Below are 13,329 nucleotides of genomic sequence, written 5' to 3' on the forward strand. Positions count from 1 at the left end.
ATTTGTATTTTATTTGACCTTTTTTATTTAACTAGGCAAGTCCGTTAAGAACAAATTCTTATTTTCAATGACGGCCTAGGAACAGTGTAACCCGTCATTGAAAATAAGAATTTGTTCTGCCTGTTCAGGGGCAGAACGACAGATTTGTACCTTGTCAGCTCGGGGATTTGAACTTGCAACCTTTCGGTTACTAGTCCAACGCTCTAACCACTAGGCTACCCAAACGGATGTAATATTGGACAAACATTTCAAACCTTGCCTATATATATCTATATATCACTGAGTTATGCGTGTGAGTACTTTGGAACAGCTTTCCAAAATGTAAGTCACTTGGAGCTGATTTGCTGGTCTTTTTTAGAATTTATTTTTTTTATGTCCAAAAAGGGACTTGGGACAAAACTTTTTTTTTTTCTCAGACCTTGTGGGCCAAATAAGTTTGGGAAGCCTGCTTTGAGGGGTGGGTGGAACTTTGCATTGCGACATTATAGGATGCTTTCCTGGAATAGCTACAATTACTGTTCAGAACATCAGAGGGCAGATACAGACGCCAAACAGAACCATATCTGCCTACAGTATCTTGTTCTGTCATTATCTACCCATAAAGAGGGAGTGTGGACACTGAAGTCATTTAGCTTCGCAATGAACAGGGTTCTTTGTTTACTGCACTGTTGATATGTCACGTTTAATTTGATAACGCATACAGCCGTACCACTTGGAGATATAACACATTGTATGATAGTATAGAAGCAGTATATCAATTCCAAATGACGAAGCATTAAAAACACGTGAAGACTTCTGTGGTGGTCTTATATCTAGGGCTGTGTAACACATTTTTCTCCTCCGCCCCTGACTATGTGCTGCCATAGAAAAAAATAATGAGCATCCCCATTCAAGTCAACGATGGCATAGTGGGTGGACTAGCGGTCATTGTGAGTGTACCCATAGGAGAAAAGCAGGAAGTAAATTATGTATTTATTCAACTGACATTACAAAGTTAACATCAGCCACATCCAGTTAAAATCATTGGAATGAATATTCTGCTTTAACGTGGAAATTGAATGGAAATACCAGGCAGCCTTTGCGAGTGTACCTAAGCGTTTACCAGTCAAATTGACAGAATTAGAAGTACCAAGCCCGTTCTATGCGGGATGTTGCCATGGCAGCCGAAGACGGATTTGCTAGTTTCAGCAAGGAGTAACCGAGTTGAATCACATTAAGAGTCCATGTTATGGCCGAAACGGACTCGACTGCACGAATGCCCGGCTGTCTCCATTGCACACACAGTATGCAGTGCATTCGGAAAGTATTCACACCCCTTGACAACATTTTTTACATTAGGCTTATTCTAAAATGGATTAAATAAAAAATACAAATCCTCAGCATCTAAACATAATACCCCATAATGACAAAGCAAAAACTAGTTTTTAGTAATGTTTGCAAATGTATTAAAACAAATTAAACGTATCACATTTAAGTATTCAGCCCTTTACTCAGTACTTTGTTGAAGCACCTTTGGCAGCGATTACAGCCTCAAGTCTTCTTGGGTATGACGCTACAAGCTTGGCACACCTGTATCTGGGGAGTTTCTTCCATTTTTCTCTGCAGATCCTCTCTAGCTCTGTCAGGTTGGATGAGAAGTGTCGCTTCAGCTATTTTCAGGTCTTTCGAGAGATGTTCGAATGGGTTCAAGTCCGGGTTCTGGCTGGGCCACTCAAGGACATTGAGACTTGTCCTGAAGCCACTCCTGCGTTGTCTTGGCTGTGTGCTTAGGGTCATTGTCCTGTTGGAAGGTGAACCTTCACCCCAGTCAGATCCTTAGCAGGTTCTCATCAAGGATCTCTGTACTTTGCTCTGTTCATCTTTTCCTCGATCCTGTCTAGTCTCCCAGTCCCTGCCGCTGAAAAACGTAGGGATGGTGCCAGGTTTCCTCCAGATGTGACGCTTGACATTCAAGCCAAATAGTCCAATCTTGGTTTCAGCAGACCAGAGAATCTTGTTCCTAATGGTCTGAATTCTTTAGGTGCCTTTTGGCAAACTCCAAGCGGGCTGTCATGTGCCTTTTTGCTGAGGAGTGACTTCCGTCTGGCCACTGTACCATAAAGACCTGATTTGGTGGAGTGCTGTAGAGATGGTTGTCCTTCTGGGAGGTTCTCCCACCTGGAGCTCTGTCAGTGACCATCTAGGAAGTCTTGGTGATTCAAAACTTCTATTTAAAAATGGAGGCCACTGTTCTTGGACCTTCAATGCTGCAGAAATGTTTTTGTACCCTTCCCCAGATCTGTGCCCCGACACAATCCTGTGTCCTGTTTTTGCACTGACATGCACTGTCAACTATGTGACATTATATAGACAGGTGTGAGCCTTTACAAATCATGTCCAATCAATTGAATTTGAAAATAAAGAGAGCCGCACACTCTAGGAGCTCCGATGCAAAAATTGAATTACCAACGTTTCGACAGACGAGCTGTCTTCATCAGGGTATAATCATCAGGGTATAAATCTGAGACCAATTGGTACACTGATTTACCACCCCAAGATATTCCTGAACAATGTCTATTTGCGCCCCTACTGGATGGAAATTACAACTGTAATGGCTGTGCTCAATGCAATGGCACTTATAAATGTAGATCCTTCACCCACAAACAGGGAAATCGATCCCAATCAAAGGTGTTATTACGTGCTCCACTAAGGCAGTTATTTATCTTATTTGTCCTTGTGGTAAAAATTGTGGGTAAAACAAAGCGTGAATTAAAAGTACGTATCTCAGAGCATCGTAGCACCATTAGGTGTAAAAACTTGCCTTGCCCAGTTGCGGGCCACTCGATTTCATCTCTGCGTTATATTGGCATCGAACATGTCCCCCTCCCTAGGAGAGGGGGTGACCTTGATCATTTATTGTTAAAACTAGAGGCTGCCTGGATCTTTAACTTAAAGACCCTTGCTCCCTTCCGTCTCAACGTAGACTTTGATGTGAAGCCATTCTTGTGATTATTGTGACTTTGTCATTGTAAATGTTTGTAAGCTTGTGTAGTCTAAAATGAGTCTATGATCGTATGCTATCCATTTGTATGCCATTTTAATATTTGATAATTAACCAATGATATTAGGCCACTCTTGGCCATGATTACAGACACCTGTGTCTTATGACAATATAAACGAGTCATTCCGCAGTGTTTGTGATTACACCCTGATGAAGACCGCTTGGCTGTTGAAACGTTGGTAATTACATTTTGGTATCTGAGCTCCTAGAGTGTGCGGCTCTTTTATTTTCAAGTTTTCTACTCCGCCAGCCAGCACCTCGCCTAAATAGGTGTGCGTTTCTTTTTCTTCTAGATCAATCAATTGAATTTACCACAGGTGGACTCCAATCAAGTTGTAGAAACATCTCAAGGATGATCAATAGAAACAGGATGCACCTGAGCTCATTTTCGAGTCTCATAGCAAAGGGTCTGAATACTTGTGTAAATAAGGTATATGTTTTTTATTTAATACATTTGCTAACATTTCTAAAACTGTTCGCTTTATCACTGTGTGTAGATTGAGGAACATTATTTTTTTATTCAATCCATTTTAGAATAAGGCTGTAACATAACAACATGGAAAAAGTGAAGGGGTCTGAATACTTTGTGTATTCTCAGCAAAAAAATGAAAGGACCCTGTCTTTCAAAGATAATTCATAAAAATCCAAATAACTTCACAGATCTTCATTGTAAAGGGTTTAAACACTGTTTCCCATGCTTGTAGGCAATTAAGGTCACAGTTATGAAAACTTAGGACACTAAAGAGGCCTTTCTACTGACTCTGAAAAACGCCAGAAGAAAGATGCCCAGGGTCCCTGCTCATCTTTGTGAACGTGCCTTAGGTATGCTTCAAGGAGGTATGAGGACTGCAGATGTGGCCAGGGCAATAAATTGCAATGTCTGTGCTGTGAGACATCGAAGACAGGGAGACAGGACGAACAGCTGATCGTCCTCGCAGTGGCAGATCACGTGTAACAACACCTGCACAGGATCGGTGCATCCGACCATCACACCTGTGGGACAGGTACAGGATGGCAACAACTGCCCGCGATACACCAGGAACGCAAAATCCCTCCTTCAGTGCTCAGACTGTCCGCAATAGGCTGAGAGAGGCTGGACTGAGGGCTTGTAAGGCCTGTTGTAAGGCAGGTCCTCACCAGACATCACCGACAACAACGTAGCCTATGGGCAGAAAGGACTGGCAAAAAGTGTTCTTCGCTGATGAGTCGCGGTTTTGTCTCACCAGGGATGATGGTCGGATTCGCGTTTATCGTCGAAGGAATGAGCGTTACGCCGAGGCCTGTACTCGAGTGGGATCGATGTGGAGGGTCCATCATGGTCTGGGGCGGTGTGTCACAGCATCATCGGACTGAGCTTATCATTGCAGGCAATCTCAACGCTCAATCACAACAGGGGAAAAAAATCCCCCCTCTTGTGGTACCCTTCCTGCAGGCAATGCCACCAGCCATACTCCTTGTTCCGTGCGTGCCTTCCTGCAATACCGGAATGTCAGTGTTCTGCCATGGCCAGCGAAGAACCCGGATCTCAATCACATCTGGGACCTGTTGGATCAGAGGGTGAGGGCTAGGGCCAACCCCCCCCCCCCCCCAGAAATGTCTGGGAACTTGCAGATGCCTTAGTGGAAGAGTGGGGTAACATCTCACAGCAAGAACTGGCAAATCCGGTGCAGTGATTTTCTTGCTCAGTGTATGTCTGTCTGTTGTTGAATCTTGTTATATTCATACAAATATTTATACATGTTTGCTGAAATAAACGCAGTTGACAGTGAGAGGACATTTTTTATTTTACCGGTTATTTTATTTTCAATGGCCCCTCTTTATAATGAGTAATGCTGTCAATTTTTTGAAGTGCTGAGTCCTTGAGAAATCCAGCAGTCCCCGAGGCCTTGTGACCACGACACAGGTAGTAACTTTGAGGCTTTTATCTTGTACCTGGATACCATTTTTTAAATTAGGGACTTACATCTTATGTCCTCACAAGACCTCTCATTATAGAAGTCTAACCATTCTTCCTTCATATAATATATTTCTCAACACGTGGTGAGAATCGCCATGTCTTCCTCTGGTCTCAGTTTAAACGGTCTCTTTGAAAGACTTGTTTAAACCCCCCCACACACACACCTGCAAAGAGTGTTCTCATAACACAGACTTTTGACCAAACTTTTTAACCGAACCGTTCACATTTACCATTTTGGTGCTGTTGAATATCACGGATTGGAACCGCAATGGTCTAGCTCTGAGAATCTCGAAGCCTGTTCAAAGCACCCGTTTAAAAGTATTTTCAGTGCCTGAAAAATGCTTTTAGACAGTTGAAAGTGGGCTTTCAAGCTTAGTGCTGAGAAAGTAGAACGAATGTTGAAAGCTCTCCTTGAAAGGTGGTAGTGTTAAAGAAATGGCTGCCGGTGTACAGTAGGAGCTGAAAGCCTCGGCTAAAGACCCGTTTTTGAAGATGTGACGCGCCTTCATGCGTTTACACGTGTCTGTGTGCGCGATGGTGTTTTTGTGTGAACGCCAGTGTGCGCCTTAATGTTTCTGCATGTTTTGTGCACTTACGTATGCATGTTTTTGAGTAGGCCTAGGTCTGTGGGTGTGTTAGCAGAGGGGGGGGGGGGGGGGGGGGGGTGTGTGTGTGTGTGTGTGTGTGTCTCTGATTTATTTATATGCCAAGGCATGACCATCAGAATAATGAAATTCTGCCTTTTACAGAAGGAGAAAGAGGGAGAGATTGAGCAACAGAATGAAACACGAGGGCTTTGAACTTTTCAGTCTATAGCATCTAAATGAGCACAAAGGCACAATAAACGAGCTGGGGAAGTAGAGCCATATATGGGGCGACATGCCATGCATCACTATGCTCCCATGATATATATTGAGAAATATGTGGATTTATTTGAGGTCACATCCTGAATCAATCAGGGGAAACCCCAGATGATTGTGATCGGGATGCTTTCAATTTACTGTGAAACAACAAGGAAGGTAGATGCCCTTAGACAAATGCAACTTTTTGGTGGAGAGAAATGTAGAGATGGGAAAGCTAGTTGTCCTCCATAGCGGTGTGTGATTTTCTAGAGTTTTTTATTTTTATTTTTTTTCTGGAATTGATATAAGACGTGACTTTAAAAAAATAGATGCACATTTTGAGCACTGCCAACAAGTGATGCTTAGATTGTTGGAATTGAGATGAAGTATGAATTAAGCTAGCAGCAGCTGTTGTTTTAGCACACTTGACTCACTGTTATGAAGTCCTCATGAATGTCTGTCTGCCACTGGGATGTGTGTGTGTGTGTGTGTATGTATGTGGATCTGCTCCTGTTTGTGTGGGTGTTTGCTTGTCTCTGTGGACATGTATTTATTTTATTTTTGCTTGTTGGCGTGTGTGTCTTAGTACACCGTGTGTTTGCTTGTCCCCATGGGAGTCTGTGGACTGTGTGTAGGAGGAAGCCAACAACTGAGTTTTCCCAGAAATCCCCTGGAATTCTCTGATGGCTCTGTGTGTTGATTTGAAGTGGGTGAAGTGAACGCTCTGACTGGGGTGAGCTTCCAGAGCAGAGAAAGGAAAGGCGGCGGGGATGGAGAAGAGGGTTGGTGGAGGGATAGAGGGACTCTGCTTGTCTGAGGTCCAGTGTCTGTATTGGGATACTAATGTTACGCCCAGTGGGCTTTGGCTGAGACGCAGGCAGCCACTGTATGTATTGCGTGTGCGTCATTGTATCATGTGCCTTCATCCCATCCAGTGATGCTCATTGAGCCACAGTGTCGTGAACAGCGGGGTGGGACAGGCACAATGTTATGTGTGTGGGTAATTTATGTGAGCGGGGAGAGCGTCTGTCAGACAGGGAGCCGTGTGTGTCCTGTGTTTCTCTCGCCACAGAGCCCCAGTGTGTGTCTGTGATCAGTGGGCTGAATCTGTCTGGTGCTTTGCTACTGATGGGGTGCCCAGGAATGTGCGTCAGACAGCCGGTTCTCTCACACACACACACACACACACACACACACACACACACACACACACACACACACACACACACACTGAGACCTCACTCACCCCCTTATCATAACCTCAATGATTCACCTAGCTCATGACTGTCAGCCAGTGTGTGGTGGGGACTGTGTTCAGGACTTTGGAGAGCCGTGTGAGTGAGAGACGGTCCTCGGAAGTAATGATTGTGAGACGGGAGAGCCATGTGTATGTCTGTCACGTAGCCCAGTGTGTGCGCAGGTTATAGTTCTAGGCAGATCCAGAAAGGAGTGTTTCCAGAGTAGTAGAAAGTGTGGTGCCAGGGATGCCTGTGTGTCTGGGGCTCTGTGTGTGTGTGAATGGTAATGCTTGGCAGTACAGTAATGACTTTATGTAATAGGGCTTCCCGCATTGACAAATAGTATGGAGCTTATTAGATTGATGGATTGCTACGCAGAGCATGAAGAAATTGACAGCCATTGTATCTCCCAAAAAAGCTGTTTGGCTTTTCTCATCTTTTCTGCTATGGCCTATTGCCCCCAAAGTAGTTCAACACGATGGGCTACTTTTAGTTCGCACAGTTTCTCAAAGAATTAGAATTTGTTGTGGTCCGGATACTTGGCTGCTATTTAGCTTCAGTTACGACCTTATGTGACCTTTGGTGTACATCTCCCATTAACATTGACGCATTTTACATGAATGAACAAAGCATCACAAAGTTATTCCTCTGTCGTGCTCTGTATCTGTATCTTGCAGCAGGCAAGTTGGTAATAAGCAGATAATGTACTCTACGTCCTCCTCGCTTGCCGCTATGGTGAACAAAACGGATAAAGCAGCAATATACAGGTAAGTGATAAAATAAAGGAAACGCCATACATGGTGTCTTACTAAATAGGGTGTTGAGCCACCAGAACGGCGTCATTGGCCTAGATTCTCCATGTGTCTGGAACTCTATTGGAGGGATGCGACACCATTTTCCCATAATTTGGTGTTTTGTGGTGGTAGAAAACCTATCAGGCGCCGCTCCAGAATCTCCCAGAAGTTTATACATGACCCTAACCATGATTGGATGTTAATTGTGCCTAAAGACATAGCAGCTCTGTTTCTAGATCCTTAGCAACATTGCAGTATTTGTATTTCTTTTTTGTTACTTCTTACGTTATCCCAGACTGTTTTTGCATTAGTTTTTACTATCACAGAGGTGTTAACTCACCAGAACAGAAATACAACTTTCCTGAATTGGATTCTGTTGTTCATACCCCCCCCCCCCCGCCTATCCCAGAGGCTGCTCCAAGACACCGCCCGCGGAGAAGAGGTATTCGGAGTGGTCTTCTAGTCCGACTCGGGAAGCCTGCACATCATCTACCGCTTCGTAGTATATGTTCAGTCCCTGGACAATTGCAGTACGTTCGTAAAGTATTCCGGTCCCACAGTTGACGGTACATGTCAAAGCAAAACCCAAGCCATGATGTCGAAGGAATTGCAGGTAGAGCTCCGAGACGACATGATTGTGTCGAGGAACAGATCTGGGAAAGGGTACAAAAACGTTTCTACAGAATTGAAGGTCCCCAAGAACAGTGGCTTCCATCATTCCTAAAATGTAAGTTTGGAACTACCAAGACTTTTGCTAGAGCTGGCCAAACTGAGCAATCTGGGGAGAAGGGCCTTGGTCAGGGAGGTGACCAAGAACCCGATGGTCACTCTGACAGAGCTCCAGAGTTCCTCTGTGGAGATGGGAGAACCTTCCAGAAGGACAACCATCTCTGCAGCACTCCACCAATCAGGCCTTTATGGTAGGGTTGCCAGACGGAAGCCAATCCTCAGTAAAAGGCACATGACAGCCTGCTTGGAGTTTGCTTAAAGGCACCTAAAGGACTGAGAAACTGAATTCTCTGGTCTGATGAAACCAAGATTGAACGCTTTGGCCTGAATACCAAACGTCACGTCTGGAGGAAACCTGGCACCATCCCTACGGTGAAGCGTGGTGGCAGCATTATGCTGTGGGGATGTTTTTCAGCAGCAGGGACTGGGTGTTTAGGGTTGAAAGAAAGATGAAAGCAGTGAAGTACAGAGGGATCCTTGATGAAAACCTGCTCCAGAGTGCTCTGGACCTCCAGACTGGGGTGAAGGTTCACCTTCCAACAGGACAATGACCCTAAGCGCACAGCCAAGACAAAACGCAGGAGTGGCTTCGGGATAAGTCTCAATGTTCTTGAGTGGCCCAGCCGGAGCCCGGACTTGAATCTGAACAAACATCTCTGGAGAGACTTGAAAATAGCTGTGCAGCGACGCTCCCCATCCTACCTGACAGAGCTTGAGAGAATCTGCAGAGAAGAATGGGATAATTTCCCCAAATGCAAGTGTGCCAGGCTTGTAATCGCTGCCAAATGTGCTTCAACAAAGTACTGAGTAAAGGGTCTGAATATTTAAGTAAATGTGATATTTCAGTTTTTTTATTAATCTAGACACAATTCTCCATAATGACAAAGCGAAAGCAGGTTATTAGAAATGTTTGCTAATTTATAAAAAATAAAAACATTACTTATCTCTAAGGTTTCAGACCCTTTGTTATGAGACTCGAAATTGCGCTCAGGTGCATCCTGTTTTCCATTGCTCATCCTTGATCTTTCTACAACTTCATTGGAGTCCACGTGGTAAATTCAATTGATTGGATGAGACTTGGAGAAGCGCACACACACCTGTCTATATAAGGTCCCACAGTTGACAGTGCATGTCAGAGCAAAAACCAAGCCACGAAGTCGAAGGAATTGTCCGTAGAGCTCTGCGACAGGATTGTGTCGAGGCACAGATCTGGGGAAGGGTACCAAAAAATGTCCGCAGCATGGAAGGTCCACAAGAACACAGTGTTCTCCATCCTTCTTAAATGGATGACGTTTCGAACCACCAAGACTCTTGCTAGAGCTGGCCACCTGGCCAAACTGAGCAATCGGGGGAGAAGGGCCTTGGTCTGGGGTGTGACCAGCAACCTGATGGTCAATCTGGCAGAGCTCCAGAGTTCCTCTGTGGCGATGGGAGAATCTTCCAGAAGGACAACAGTCTCTGCAGCACTCCACCAATCAGGCCTTTATGGTAGAGTGCCAGACGGAAGGCACTCCTCAGTAGAAGGCACATGACCGATCGCTTGCGGTTTGTCAAAAGGCACCTAAAGAGACTCGGAGCATAAGAAACAAGATTCTCTGGTCTGATGAAACCAAGATTTAACTTTTTGGCCTGAAGGCCACGTGTCACATCTGGAGGAAACCTTGCACCACACCTACGATGAAGCACAGTGTTTTTCAGAGGCAGGTACTGGGAGACTGGTCAGGATCGAGGGAAAGATGAACGGAGCAAAGTACAGAGATCCTTGATGAGAACCCGCTAAGGACCTTCCAACAGGACAACAACCCTAAGCACACAGCCAAGACAACGCAGGAGTGGCCTCGGAACAAGTCTCTGAATATCCTGGAGTGACCCAGCCAGAACCCGGACTTGAATCTGATCAAACATCTCTGGAGAGACTTGAAAATAATCCTACCTGACAGAGTTTGAGAAGCTCTGCAGAGAAGAATGTGAGAAACTCCCTGAAATACAGGTGTGCCAAGAAGACTGAAATCGAGGCTGTAATCGCAGCCAAAGGTGCTTCAACAAAGTACTGAGTAAAGGGTCTGAATACTTAGGTACACGTAATATTTATATGTAATTGTTTCTGTTTTTGCTTCCTCATTATGGAGTGTTGTGTATAGATTTTGTCCCTTTTTAGAATAAGACTGTAACATAACAATTTGGGATAAAAGGGTGTCTACTTTGAAGAATCTCATATATAAAATATATTTAAATGTAACACTTTCCATGTGTTATTTCATAGTTTTGACGTCTTCACTTTTCTACATTGTAGAAAATGAAGAATAACCCTTGAATGAGTAGGCGTGTCCAAACTTTTGACTGGTAGTGTATATATGCGGTGGTGTCAGGAAGACCCAAAAATAGTCAGACTACAGTCACCCTAAGTCATGGGCTGTTCTCTCTGCTACCGCACGGCAAGTGGTACCGGAGTGCCAAGTCTAGGTCCAATATGCTTCACAGCTTCTACACCCAAGACATAAGACTGCTGAACAATTAATCAAATGGCTACCTGGACTATTTGCATTGTTTGTATTTACACTGCTGCTACTTGCTGTTTATTATCTATGTATAGTCACTTTAATTCTACCTACATGTACAAATTACTTCGGCTAACCTGTACGAAGTTCCCCGCACATTGACTCGGTACTGGTACCCCCTGTATATAGCCTTGTTACTTTTTTTTTTACAATTTTAGTTTTTACTTAAGTTTATTTAGCTAATATTTTCTTCAGTTAAGAAAATAGAGTTAAGGGCTTGCAAGTAAGCATTTCACTGTAAGGTCTACACCCGTTTTATTCGGCGCATGCGACAAATACGATTTGATTTGAAGAGGAAAAGGAGGAATACAGAGAGAGGAGGTAGAGAGGAATGGGTGAATCCAAGTAGAGGAGTGGACTTGGCAGTCCTTTTTGGGGAAGGGACACGGTACAGCTGTGGCAGATGTTTCAGCCTTCCCTGTCCGGTGGGAGTTTGTGGCACAAACATGAGGATTCTCTTATCTCTCTCTCCCTGTTGAAAACACTGTGAGAAGAGAGAATCTCTCTCTCTCTCTGCCAAGCTAAATATGAGCGAGATTAATTTCTCACTCTAAATATTTGATGAAAGTTATGCCAACACTATCATTTTAATTAGCATATGTGTGTGAAAGAGAAGGGGGGGGGGTTGGACAGAGAAGATTGCTATCAGCGTAAAACATCTAAGAATAGGGCCAGGAGTTTTTCCTGGCGTTGTCATTTAATCTGGAAACACTCCTGGTCCTGAAGCATGGGCTCTGTGTATTAGAGCCGCATCTATAACAATTGGTACATGACCCTTTTAATTGTTTATTATAAAGCATGTTTTAAAGCTTGGTAGGAAGACCATGATACTCCAGTGTGTGTGTGTAAGCTCCGTGCCTCCATGCAGCCCCCATCGCGTGTGCCAGGACTCTGGAGAGAAGCTGCTACCGCTAATGGGTGCTTGGCTAGTGTCCAGCAGACTGGAGATACTCTAGGGAACAGGGAGAGTTTGCGCATGAGGCTAATAGCAGCTTTGCCCAGAACTAAGCGCTAACCCTACTGTGCAGCAGCACACTGTTAGCGTTGAGCTCTGGATAAATGCCAACTCACTAACGGCCTGGCTGCAGGGAGCTGGTTGGCTGGCAGCTCACAGCTTGGGCCACTTCCTGTTATGTTGACTGATCTATAAATCATCTAACCCGCACTGGTTTATGAATGGATCCTTATTGTATAGAGAATTTGATAAAATGCCACTTCTGGCCGTGTACAAAACTGAATAAATAGGAGGGAAAGCCAATGGGGTCAACTGCCGGAAGAGCAGGCCAACGTGGAGAGAAAATAGTTTTTCAAGCGTCTCCGGCATAGCAGGTCCATACGCCTAGGTAATATTCAGTTTAGCGATAGTACATCATAGCACCAGGGTGTTGCATATTCGAGGCTACAAATGCCTTACGTAGTTGGGTAACCTGATTTTAAGTAGTTCAGAAAAAAGCGAATGCTTGAGGGGATGTTTCAGGTAGGTTTGTGTTTCATAGGATACCGGTACGCAAAAGGCACAGACACATGAATATGTGAGGAACTTAATGGAGTTACTATTACTACTACTACTACTACTACTACTACTACTACTACTACTACTACTACTACTACTACTACTACTACTACTACTACTACTACTACTACTACTACTACTACTACTAGTACTAGTACTAGTACTAGTACTAGTGGTGGTTATGGAACACTTCAGGAGGAAGTTGCTGTGTTTCTGTCTTTTTTCTCCCCCTCTTCTGTCGCTCTCGCTCGCTCTCTCTCTCAAAACAATGTTCATCAGCATCTAAAGCGACGACAGGGCTGTGTAGATTGGGAGTCATTGTACAGGGAATCAAAGCAAAGCTAATTGGCACATTTTATAAAGAGGAGGGGAAAAAAAGAGTCGGGGAGAGAGAGGATGTGGTGTGGACTTGCATGCACACAATGCACAGAACACCGGAACACACACAAACACGCTGCACACACAAAAAGACACGTCACAATGTGTATATTTAAAACATGATTTTTTTAGTTTTCATATAAATTGAGTAATAACCTTACTATACTTACCATACTACTACATAAGTCAAAGATTCACAGGAAGACCATCTCTGCAGATGACGCCAACACCCCCGGAATGGCTTGCAGTTTCCCCATCCGTATAAAGAGCCACTGGTCGC

At 44.2% G+C, this 13,329-nt stretch overlaps 1 protein-coding gene across 2 annotated transcripts in view; it reads left to right on the forward strand.

The window, feature by feature from the left end:
* LOC139387000 (SPRY domain-containing SOCS box protein 4-like) overlaps positions 1–13,329 on the forward strand; it is a 113,569-nt gene that overhangs the window by 64,909 nt on the left and 35,331 nt on the right. The window lies entirely within an intron of this gene.

This window comes from Oncorhynchus clarkii, chromosome 28, assembly GCF_045791955.1.
Source record: "Oncorhynchus clarkii lewisi isolate Uvic-CL-2024 chromosome 28, UVic_Ocla_1.0, whole genome shotgun sequence".
NCBI lineage: Eukaryota > Metazoa > Chordata > Actinopteri > Salmoniformes > Salmonidae > Oncorhynchus > Oncorhynchus clarkii.